At 39.0% G+C, this 11,827-nt stretch overlaps 1 protein-coding gene across 1 annotated transcript in view; it reads right to left on the bottom strand.

The window, feature by feature from the left end:
- Window positions 1-2,461: 2,461 nt before the first annotated feature.
- LOC113470932 overlaps window positions 2,462-11,827 on the bottom strand; it is a 22,040-nt gene continuing 12,674 nt past the window's right edge. Inside the window, exon 4 of the transcript XR_003393816.1 lies at window positions 2,462-2,618. The gene's annotated coding sequence lies outside the window, so the exon portion shown is untranslated. The remainder of the gene's footprint in view (window positions 2,619-11,827) is intronic.

The following is an 11,827-nucleotide window of genomic DNA, read 5'->3' as shown; positions in this document are numbered from 1 at the left end:
AGGTACATAATTGGTTTCCACTTCCTCCAAACATATTTGAACCAAAACCAAAACTTTCATATTTTCTCCTCGAGAAAGGACATCAGGACACAGAATTTCACTTTTCTAATGTCGAAGGCTACACACATTCCGAGATTAAAGTTAAGCTTCTTGGAATAAGGAATCTGATTAGCTCATCTTAATCCAAAGAGTAAACTCAATGAACCAATATATTAGGTACTTGATCTCTGATCTATTTTACGAGTATTTACTGTCCAATTTCAAAATATCTCGCGGAACCCTTGCCGTCAGCTCGCGGAACCCCTAGGTTCCGCGGAACACCAATTAAGAAACACTGAAGTATTGTGTCCCTTGGTGCCCATCTGATGAGGGGCAGAATACGGGATGGACATGAAGCACCTAAATGGGAAGTACCTATTGTGTCTCTTCTCGCCCATCTGATGAGAGGCATACTACGGGATGGACATGCTACGACACAGACCGCATGCGTCTAATGTAGCAGTTGTTTCATTGCTACGAAATAAAAACGGCGGTGAAACACTCATCTTAAATAATAAAAAAAGGTAAATAGTACCTATGTACCAAGTGATCCTAAAAGTGATTCTAAAACCCGGAATCGGACAAATTGTTTTAGAGTAAGTTATACTGACTTCAAGAGTTAGAAGTTGGGCCGCCCACTCAACATCAGGTAGCTCTGACAAGTATGCCTGAACAGGTTTTCCTGTCAGGTCTAACTGATACCTGATAAGAGCAAACACACACTATCAGGTAAACCTGAACGACCTCTTGACAATTTTTTAAGACTTTGAATTTGCAAGTACCTATCTTGAGTGGCCAACTACGAGTAAATGAACAAGGAAATTGTTACAGAAATTAAGTTGAGTGCCAAGTTCTTTACGGTAGAGTACCTTAACAAAGTTGCTGGTTAGCTCTACACTCTACTGCACTGATATTGTAGGAGACATTGATGTATCTGGTCAAATACTTTGCACCTGATGTCCAGTATAGTACCTACCATTAAGAACAAGGAGGAAGAGAAAAGGAAGAGGAGAAGAAGAAGAAGACGACGAAGAAGAAGACGAAGAAGAAGAAGAAAGAAAGAAAGGAAGAAAGAAAGTTACAATATGATTACGTCCAAATCTCCAAAGTAATTTTCTTTTTTCGACTTAAGGTTTAGAAAACAGAAGGTACGTAGGTGCGTACCTACAGAAATAAAAATAATGTACTTATAAAGTGTGTCCAGATCAATGTGACAGCAGGTTAGCTCTACACTCTACTGCACTGATATTGTAGGAGACATTGATGTATCTGGTCAAATACTTTGCACCTGATGTCCAGTATACTAGCGATTAAGAACAAGGAAGAAGAGAAGAGGAAGGGAAGAAGAACAATAAAGAAAGGGAAAAGGAGGAAAAGTAGAAGAAGAAGGAGATAGAGTAGAAGAAGAAGAAGAAGAAGAAGAAAGAAATAAAGATACAATATGATTACGTCCAAATCTCCAAAGTAATTTTTTTTTTTACTTTCCTTATCCTATAGGAAGGAAAGTAATGTAATCGGGTCAAAATTTCGATGCTCAGTTTTTAGTGTCAAAACACGTTTTGAGGTCCCTAGAGCCTAAATCCAAAGTTTCAGCCATTGGCCCGTGTGTGTGTCTGTCTGTCTGTAAACAAAATATCTCGAGAACGGTAAGAGCTAGAGACTTGAAATTTGGTATGTAGATGTCAAATGTGATAAGGATGCGACACGAAACTTTTGGATAAGATCGGTGCAACAGTTGGCGGTATTTTGACCGCATTTTGGCGGTTTTCGACCGTTTTTTGGCGATTTTCAGCTATACCGACTAAATTGTTAGAGATATTGTAAAAGTTAGGGTAAAAGAACACTCAAATAAGCAGCATTCAATAGGATAAGGAAAGTTGTGTGATGTTCACACCAGATTTTTCGACTTCAGGTTTAGAAAACAGAAAGTACCTAATGTACTTAGATACGAGAACCTGCTTGTAATAGGTAGGTAACTACTTGATTGTTACCTATATACATACCTACCTACCTATTTCTTCGAAGAAATTTTCTTTTACCTACCCTTTTTTTAGAAAATTATAGCTAGTAATTTTTTTAAGGTAAAGTGAAGAAAAAATTGAAGAGTTTCCAAGAAAGTAAGAGAATAATAATAGTACCTACTTAGGTACATAATAAGTATAATAACAAAGTACCTAATGAGTTGGTAGACATGCACAAGGTATTTTTAGAAGAAAGAGTTGCCTAAATATTATTAATAAAAAATATTATTATTTTATGGATTAAATCCTTTGAGCTTACCTACTCGTAAACAACCAATTACTTTAGTTTTTTTCTCATTAAGTTTTCGCCATTCATCTTAATGTTCCCTCCATTTACAGCCTTTTTTTCTCTCTCCTTTTCCTCTCCTTCATCTCTCTCTCCCTCTCTCCTTCTCTCTCTCTTTTTCACTTTTATCACTCTTACTATCATCTTTACCACTTTAGAGTATAAACTTCAATACATACTAACTTCTATAAACCAGCTTAGCATCTCCTTGTAATATAACTACCTTATCACTCTTACTAGGGTCTCTCTTATACTACCACTTTTACCACCACCTTTTTCACTTTTATCACTCTTACTATCATCTTTACCACTTTATAGTATAAACTTCAATAAGCCAGCCTAGTTAGCTTAGTTGGTAGTGCGTCTGCCTTGTAAGCGCTAGGCCGCGGGTTCGATTCCCGCCCGGGGGCCAGCCTAGTTAGCTTAGTTGGTAGTGCGTCTGCCTTGTAAGCGCTAGGCCGCGGGTTCGATTCCCGCCCGGGGCGGGGATAATGTTCGTTCTCGGAACGGCTGGCTTTCCTCCTATCCTGTCTTCCTTCTCTCTTCGATTTCGGGACGATAAGACTAATGTTCGTTCTCGGAACGGCTGGCTTTCTCCTATCCTGTCTTCCTTCTCTCTTCGATTTCGGGACGATAAGACCATATAGCAGTTACAGTTCCCTCTGTCAAACCTCTTAAAAAAAAAAATACTTCAATACATACTAACTTCTATAAACCAGCTTAGCATCTCCTTTCAATATAACCACCTTATCACTTTCATTACTCTCAATATCATCTTTATTGCTATTACCTTTACTCTTTCTATCCTTTCTCTTTCTCCTTCTTACCTTTTTCTCCAACTTCTTTTTTCTTCGTCTTCCTCTTCTTGTTCTTCTTCGTCTTCTTCTTCTTGTTGTTCTTCTTCGTCTACTTCTTGTTCTTCTTCTCCTCCTCCTTCTCTTTTTCTTCTTCTTCTTGTTCTTCTTCGTCTTCTTCTTGTTCTTCTTCTTCTCCTCTTTTTCTATTTCTCCTCTTCCTCTTCTTCTTCTTCCTCTTCTTCTTCTTCTTCTTCTTCTTCTTCCTCCTCTTCTTCTTCTTGTCACAGGGATTAAATGAGAGATCTCCGTGAGAAACCAGCCGGGTTGGTTTTGTACAATACGACCTCATATACAACAAAAACAACAACAAAAACAACAACAACAACAACAACAACAACAACATACGCTCTCAAAGACGTACAAAATAAAAGAGGTACAAGGATACAAAACAACCTACAAGAAAAGTTATAAAAGAAAGACAAGGAGATGAGAGAAGGAGGGAGGTACAGAGAAAGAAGACAGGAAGAGGGAGTGAAAGTAAGAGATGGAGGAAGAGAGGGATATATGTAGGTATATAATGATAGAGAGAGAGAGAAAGAAAAGTAAAGGGAGAAAGGGAGGAGGAGAAAGAAAGAAAGATGGATAGAGAGAGAGAAAGAGAGGAAGTGAAGAAAATTAATGGAACTTTTGGTATTAGGTATAATGAAGTAAATGAAAGAGCAAAAGAGATGAAGATAGTGGAGAGAGAGAGAGATTGAGAAGCGATAAAGATGAGATAGGAAGAAAGTTAGAGAGAGAAAGAGATAAATAAGGAAGATAAAGAGAGAGAGGGAGAGAGAAAGAGATACGAGTGGTATCAAAGGTGGGATGTCAGAAAAATGACAGATGAAAGGAAAAAGAGATGATGAAGAAACAAAAAAGTAAAAATTAAAGAAAATAAGTAAGAACAAAAAGAAATGGTAGAAGAAAGAAAGATGAAAAACAAAATACGTAATAGAGAGGGACAGAGACAATCATATAGGGAGAGAGAACCACAGGAAGAGAAAGAGACAGAAAGGGGAGAGAGAGAGGAAGACAAAAAGGAGGCACTAAAAAAGACATGGAATTCACAGAGTAAGAGGAAGAAAAAGAGATAAAAAGAGAGAGAGAATAATCTTATAAATAAATACCTATCTTATAAATAGATATTAATACTAATAATCTTATAAATAAATACCTAAAAAAAGATTCCATCTGTCATAAAAGTCATTACTCATTAGCTTATTACGTAAGCTGCTGTTTACTACAGGTAGTAAACTTGGTATCTCCACCAATTATCATATGCCACATTGCATATTCAATTGTTTTCACGGCGTTCATACAAATTAGGTTCAATAATAAACCTACAGAACTACTGTCAATAAACGAACCGGAAAAGCGTATCACGTCACCAAGCTAAGCAACGTTGTGTGTGGTTGATATTCGGATGGGTGACAACCGACTATGTAAATTTTAAGAGGCTGTTGAAAAATAAAATCTACTTTATGGTCAAATTTTGGAATTACCTACATATAAAAAGAAGGAAAAAGTTAGGTAGGTACCGTAAGAGGTAACTAAACAAATTATAGCACCGGTGGGGATTCGAACCCACGCCATGCCAAGTTAGGAACCTACCCACCCACACCATAGTCAAGCAAAGACATTACGGTCAAGCAGATATTTCTCTCTCTAATGACTTTTCCAAAGGCTTAAGCTGGGATATGACGGATTATCCGAGAGAGATATTTGAAGCAGAGAAGCAGAAGAGGAGGAGGAGGAGGAGAAGGAGGAAGAATTAGAAGAAGAAGGAGGAGGAGGAGAATAAGGAGGAAGAATTAGAAGAAGAAGAAGGAGGAGGAGGAGAATAAGGAGGAAGAATTAGAAGAAGGAGGAGGAGGAGAAGAAGGAGGAGGAGAAGAAGGAGGAAGAATTAGAAGAAGAGGAGGAGGAGAAGAAGGAGGAAGAATTAGAAGAAGGAGGAGGAGGAGAAGAAGAAGGAGAAGAAGAGGAGGAGGAAGAGAAGAAGGAGGAAGAATTAGAAGAAGAAAGAGGAGGAGGAGAAGAAGGGGGAAGAATTAGAAGAAGGAGGAGGACGAGAAGAGGAGGAGGAGAAGAAAGAGAAGAAGGAGATGAAGAGGAGGAGGAGAAGAAGGAGGAAGAATTAGAAGAAGAAGGAGGAGGAGAAGAAGAGGAAGAAGAAGAACGAGAAGAGGAAGAAGAAGGAGGAGAAGAAGAAGAAGGAGAAGAGGAAGAAGAAGGAAGAGAAGAAGAGGAAGAAGAAGGAGGAGAAGAAGAGGAAGAAGAAGAAGAAGAAGAAGAAGAAGAAGAAGAAGAAGAGAAGGTATTTGAAGCAAAGACTTGGACTTTACATCGAAGAGACATTGTACTGCGATCAATCTTGTGCCAAGAGAGAGTGAGAGAGAGAGAGAGGAAAGGAGAGAGAGAGAGAGGAAAGGAGAGAGAGAGAGATGGGAGAGAGTAGCATATGATGGAAAATAAAATGGATGTGAGGGAGGAGGAGGAGGAGGAGGAAAAGAAGGATAAGAAGAGGGATGTTAAGGACCAGGGACTAGAGGGACGGGGAAAGATATTGAGAACCAGTGTTGGAGCTGGAAGAGAGAGCTATGTAAATAGCTCAGAGAATACGGTTGGTCCAGTGGTAACGCGCTTGCTTGCCATGCAGAAGGTTCCGGGTTCGAATCCCACCATCGACAAAAATTTGTACTCGTTTTTCGATTGCAAATATTTCAACGGGTTACTTTCTGGGTGTTCTCGTGTTGACCCAGCACCTAAATGGGAAGTACCTATTGTGTCTCTTCTCGCCCATCTGATGAGAGGCATACTACGGGATGGACATGCTACGACACAGACCGCATGCGTCTAATGTAGCAGTTGTTTCATTGCTACGAAATAAAAACGGCGGTGAAACACTCATCTTAAATAATAAAAAAAGGTAAATAGTACCTATGTACCAAGTGATCCTAAAAGTGATTCTAAAACCCGGAATCGGACAAATTGTTTTAGAGTAAGTTATACTGACTTCAAGAGTTAGAAGTTGGGCCGCCCACTCAACATCAGGTAGCTCTGACAAGTATGCCTGAACAGGTTTTCCTGTCAGGTCTAACTGATACCTGATAAGAGCAAACACACACTATCAGGTAAACCTGAACGACCTCTTGACAATTTTTTAAGACTTTGAATTTGCAAGTACCTATCTTGAGTGGCCAACTACGAGTAAATGAACAAGGAAATTGTTACAGAAATTAAGTTGAGTGCCAAGTTCTTTACGGTAGAGTACCTTAACAAAGTTGCTGGTTAGCTCTACACTCTACTGCACTGATATTGTAGGAGACATTGATGTATCTGGTCAAATACTTTGCACCTGATGTCCAGTATAGTACCTACCATTAAGAACAAGGAGGAAGAGAAAAGGAAGAGGAGAAGAAGAAGAAGACGACGAAGAAGAAGACGAAGAAGAAGAAGAAAGAAAGAAAGGAAGAAAGAAAGTTACAATATGATTACGTCCAAATCTCCAAAGTAATTTTCTTTTTTCGACTTAAGGTTTAGAAAACAGAAGGTACGTAGGTGCGTACCTACAGAAATAAAAATAATGTACTTATAAAGTGTGTCCAGATCAATGTGACAGCAGAAAAATAGGCATTGTTGCCAAACATGTCACATGTGCAATGGTAGAGAATCTCTAAAAGGGGAAGCTATATTGCACAGTGCTTCCTCCGACAGTGAAACAAAGTCAGGTAAGGCGATATCCACCTTACCTGTTCTGGGATTTTGTTCGCGGATTTCGTGATTATGTTCGCGGATTTCGCGATTTTGTTCGCGGATTTGGCGATTATGTTCGCGGATTTGGCGATTATGTTCGCGGATTTGGCGATTATGTTCGCGGATTTGGCGATTATGTTGCGGATTTCGCGATTATGTTCGCGGTTTCGTGATTATGTTCGCGGATTTGGCAATTTTGTTCGCGGATTTGGCGATTATGTTCGCGGATTTTGCGATTTTGTTCGCGGATTTTGCGATTATGCTCGCGAATTTCGCGATTTTGTTCGCGGATTTGGCGATTATGTTCGCGGATTTCGCGAATTTCGCGATTATGTTCGCGGATTTGGCGATTATGGTCGCGGATTTGGCGATTTTGTTCGCGGATTTTGCGATTATGTTCGCGGATTCGCGTCCCGAATCGACATTTTGGATATTTGGCAAGCCTACCTATATACATACCTACCTATTTTTTCGAAGAAATTTTCTTTTACCTACCCTTTTTTTAGAAAATTATAGCTAGTAATTTTTTTAATGGTAAAGTGAAGAAAAAATTGAAGAGTTTCCAAGAAAGTAAGAGAATATTAATAGTACCTAGGTACATAAAAGGTATAATAACAAAGTAATGAGTGGGTACAAGGTATTTTTAGAAGAAAGAGTTGCCTGAATGTTATTAATAAAAAATATTATTATTTTATTTTTTCAGGGGAAAAATCTTTTTAAACCTTTGGCATCAATTTTTTCAAGACTTTGAAATTTGCAAGTACCTACTTGTCTACCAAGAGCACAAAGCTTTCCCATCTTATAAGAGAAACTTTAGTTCAAACTTGGTTAGATAGGTACGTTGAATGTGCCGGTTCTCAATCGAACACTGAAGTTAAGCAACGTTGAGCAAGGTTGATATGTGGACCGGTTCAAAGTGTCAAGAACACGTGCTTTTCCCTCTTTGTATAAATCTTGGTTCATAAACCTATACTTATAATCTTCTTCTTCCTCCTCAAGATTGGTTGGCAGCTCGGTGTCTTCTCTTTCATTTCTTGATAACTGGTACAACCCGATGCCTTCACAACATGATCAATGTACATCCATCTTGGCCTTCCTCTTCCTTGCTTGCCATCTCTTCTTCCTTCTATGATATTGACCAAATACTCATTGAGTCTAAACAAATGTCCAATCCATTTATGTCTTCTTTCTTCCAATGTCTTCCATATCTGTCTACTTTCACCAACCAGTTGCAATACTCTCTCGTTGCTCATTGTTTCGGTTCATCTCACCTTCTTCAATTTCCTCCAACACCACATTTCAAAGGCTTCTATCCGTTATAGGCTTCTACTTATAATATTTTTAACAATAGAGGATATCAAGGCATTTGCAGCAATGCCAGCTTAAGTAGTCTTCTGCAGATTATGACGATGGGTCAGCTCCCTGGTTAGGGGTCACCTGTGCTCGCGTTGCACGCGCGGGAGACCCGGGTTCGATTCCCGGCGGGGTCAAGAAATTTGTATCATGCAAATGATTGATCCCGTGACTGGCTGTTGTGGGGCCCACTCAGCGGACCCCGGGTTCGATTCCCGGCGGGGTCAAGAAATTTGTATCATGCAAATGATTGATACCGTGACTGGCTGTTGCGGGGCCACTCAGCCTCGTGAGGAAAATGAGTAGCTATGACATATAAATGCGCATATCAATTTAAATGCATGCGCCACTTGAAAAATAAAATCTGTCCCAGTAAAAAAACGTCGCAGTAAAAAACTGTGCAGTGTGAACCTAGCTCAAAACCTAAAATGACTACTGATAGGAAATGATGTTCCCGCTCAAAGATTTTCGTAGAGCAAGCAATGTGATGTTGGAAAACCACTCAACAGACGGCATCAGTGGATGAATGGGATGATTATTTTTAGTTGAAAAAGAAAATCCTACAATGCTGCAGTGAGCACCAAAGTTGTGACATAATAACACAAAGAAACTGCATTTACATTTTTTTTTAAATCCAACTTGATTTTCTCTCTGACTGAAGTGCAATCTGCGGTTTTCATTTCTCATTCATGTGACACACCTAGGTGGTAAGCACAAGGTAAAAAAAAAGTGGTACGCTCTGTCGTTTCTTAAAGCACCAATATGTTTGTGTAGATAGGTAGACCAGAAACTTAGGGGCGTTGAAACGGAGATAGATCAAGATGGATGAAAAATAGAAAAATTGGAGTGACGAAAGAAAGAAATAAAGAAAATGAGAGAGAGACAGAGAGAGAGCCAGAGAGCGAGAGAGAGACAGAGAGAGAGAAAGACAGAGAGAGAGAAAGACAGAGAGAGAGAGAAGGACAGAGAGAGAGAGAGAGAGAGAGAGAGAGAGAGAGAGAGAAAAAGATTTCAAATGGTGTGCCAATTTCACCTCTAAAGTAGAGAGGTACTTATCGAAATGAGAACAGTGTAATCCCGGTATTTGAACAATTTTGAGTAATGGTTACCCAACTAAGCGTCCTTTAACACGCTTACCAGAACCATTTGAGCATTCTTTAATAAGTTTATAGATAATACCGTCCTGTTTGTTAGATAGCTATCGAAGTGTTATTTAACACACGGATTTACACCGATTTATCAATCCACCCAGCGCAGCTTTAGAGACAAGTTATCCTGCTGATATACAAAATACATTTCATAGAAAAATAATAATTGTTGGAAGAAAGAAATGAAATACCTATATAATCCATTTATGTCTTCTTTCTTCCAGTGTCTTCCAAATCTGTCTACTTTCACCAACCAGTTGCAATACTCTCTCGTTGCTCATTCTTCCAGTCCATTTCACCTTCTTCAATTTCCTCCAACACCACATTTCAAAGGCTTCTATCCGTTATAGGCTTCTACTTATAATATCTTTACATTATTTTAAGGATGAAACCATGAAACGTAACAAATTTTCTGCTACCCTGCACAGATAGGGAAGCAAACAAAAAAAGTTCGTTAGAAATCTTAATTCGCACACGGGCATTTTTTTTTTTTTTTCTAAGAAGCAAAAGTTTTTGTTAAGTACCAACCCCCCCCGGGGGTACCCTTTATACCTTTGGGTAGGTAGGTAGGTAGGTAAGTAGGTACCTACTTTGTACTTTTAATCCTTTTTCCATTAATTTCATTATCCCAATTTAAGTAGGTAGATACCTGAGGTAGTAGGAAGGTACCGAATCTAGGTAAATCCAAATTAATATCTCCTAGGGTCTGCTTTGCAAAGCTAGGCCGTGGGTTCGATTACCGCCGGGGGCGGACATTATCCTAAACGGATAAGGTTCGTTCTCGGAACGGCTGGCTTTCTCCTATCCTGTCCTCCTTTTCTCTTCGATTTTGGAACGATAAGATCTCCGTTGTTGAAGTTCCCTCTATCAAAGCTCTCTCTCTCTCTCTCTCTCTCTCTCTCTCTCTCCTCACCTTCATTCTTCCTATCGTTTTCTTCTCTCTCCTCTCTCTCTTTAAAGGGCTTGATTCTTTATATTTGGAATCTCATTCATGAATTGGAATTTTTTTTTTTTTTTTTTTAGATTGGTGTGTATATTATTGGGACAAAGGGAATAAAATAAAAACTAAACAAAAAAGAGAGAGAGAGAGAAAAGAGAAAGTAAAAAAATGGGATACAAAATAATGGGACATGTGTAACAATGTGAAGGAATGGGATGACAAAGAGAAAAATGGGATAGTCAGTAGGAAATGAGATTATCCCGGGGAACTAATTTGGGATTTGGGGACTTACTCACCCCCATTTGTATCGTAGGTGTTATATTGTAGAAATAGAGGAAATTCTTTACCTCGTTGACGAATTTCGGAGGGAAAGAGAGAGGTAAAGAGGGTAAAGAAAGTGAGAGAGAATAAAATAGAATAGGTACCTACCTAGCTTTACCTACCTCGTTGACAAATTCGGAGAAGAGGAGGGAGAGAGGGGAAGAAAAGGGAGGGAGAGGGAGAGAAAGGGAAGGAGGGAGAGAGAGAGAATAAAAGGAAACTACATACATGAAAAGAAAGAGAAAAGGGTAAAGAAAGAGAGAGAGAACAAAATAGAATACCAACCTATTTGACAAAATTTGGAGGGAAAGAGGAGGGAGAGTTTTTTTTTTTTTTTTTTTTTTAGATTGATGTGTATATTATTGGGACAAAAGGAATAAAATAAAGACTAAATAAAAAAAAATAATAATAAAAAAAGAGAGAGAGAGAGAGAAAAGAGAAAGTAAAAAAATGGGATACAAAATAATGGGACATGTGTAGCAATGTGAAGGAATGTGATGACAAAGAGAAAAATGGGATAGTCAGTAGGAAATGAGATTATCCCGGGGAACTAATTTGGGATTTGGGGACTTACACAACACCTATTTGTATCGTAGGTGTTAGAGATAGAGGAAATTCTTTACCTCGTTGACAAAATTCGGAGGGAAAGAGAGGTAAAGAGGGTAAAGAAAGTGAGAGAGAATAAAATAGAATAAAACAAATTCGGAGAAGAGGAGGGAGAGAGGGAAAGAAAAGGGAGGGAGGGAGGGAGGGAGAGAGAGAAAGGGAGGGAGAAAGTGAGAGAGAATAAAATAGAATAGGTACCTATACCTACCTTTACCTACCTCGTTGACAAACTCGGAGGAGAAGAGGAGGGAGAGAGGGGAAGAAAAGGGAGGGAGGGAGAGGGAGAGAGAGAAAGGGAAGGAGGGAGAGAGAGAGAATAAAAGGAAAATATATACATGAAAAGAAAGAGAAAAGGGTAAAGAAAGGGAGAGAGAATAAAATAGAATAGGTACCTACCTACCTTTACCTATTTCGTTGACAAATTCGGAGGAGAAGAGGAGGGAGGGAGAGGGAGAGAGAGAAAGGGAAGGAGCGAGAGGGAGAGAGAGAATAAAAGGAAAATACATACATGAAAAGAA

Source organism: Diaphorina citri, unplaced genomic scaffold (assembly GCF_000475195.1).
Source record: "Diaphorina citri unplaced genomic scaffold, Diaci psyllid genome assembly version 1.1 scaffold1944, whole genome shotgun sequence".
NCBI lineage: Eukaryota > Metazoa > Arthropoda > Insecta > Hemiptera > Psyllidae > Diaphorina > Diaphorina citri.
Note: the sequence above shows the minus strand (reverse complement) of the source record. Positions and strands in the feature narration are given on the sequence as shown.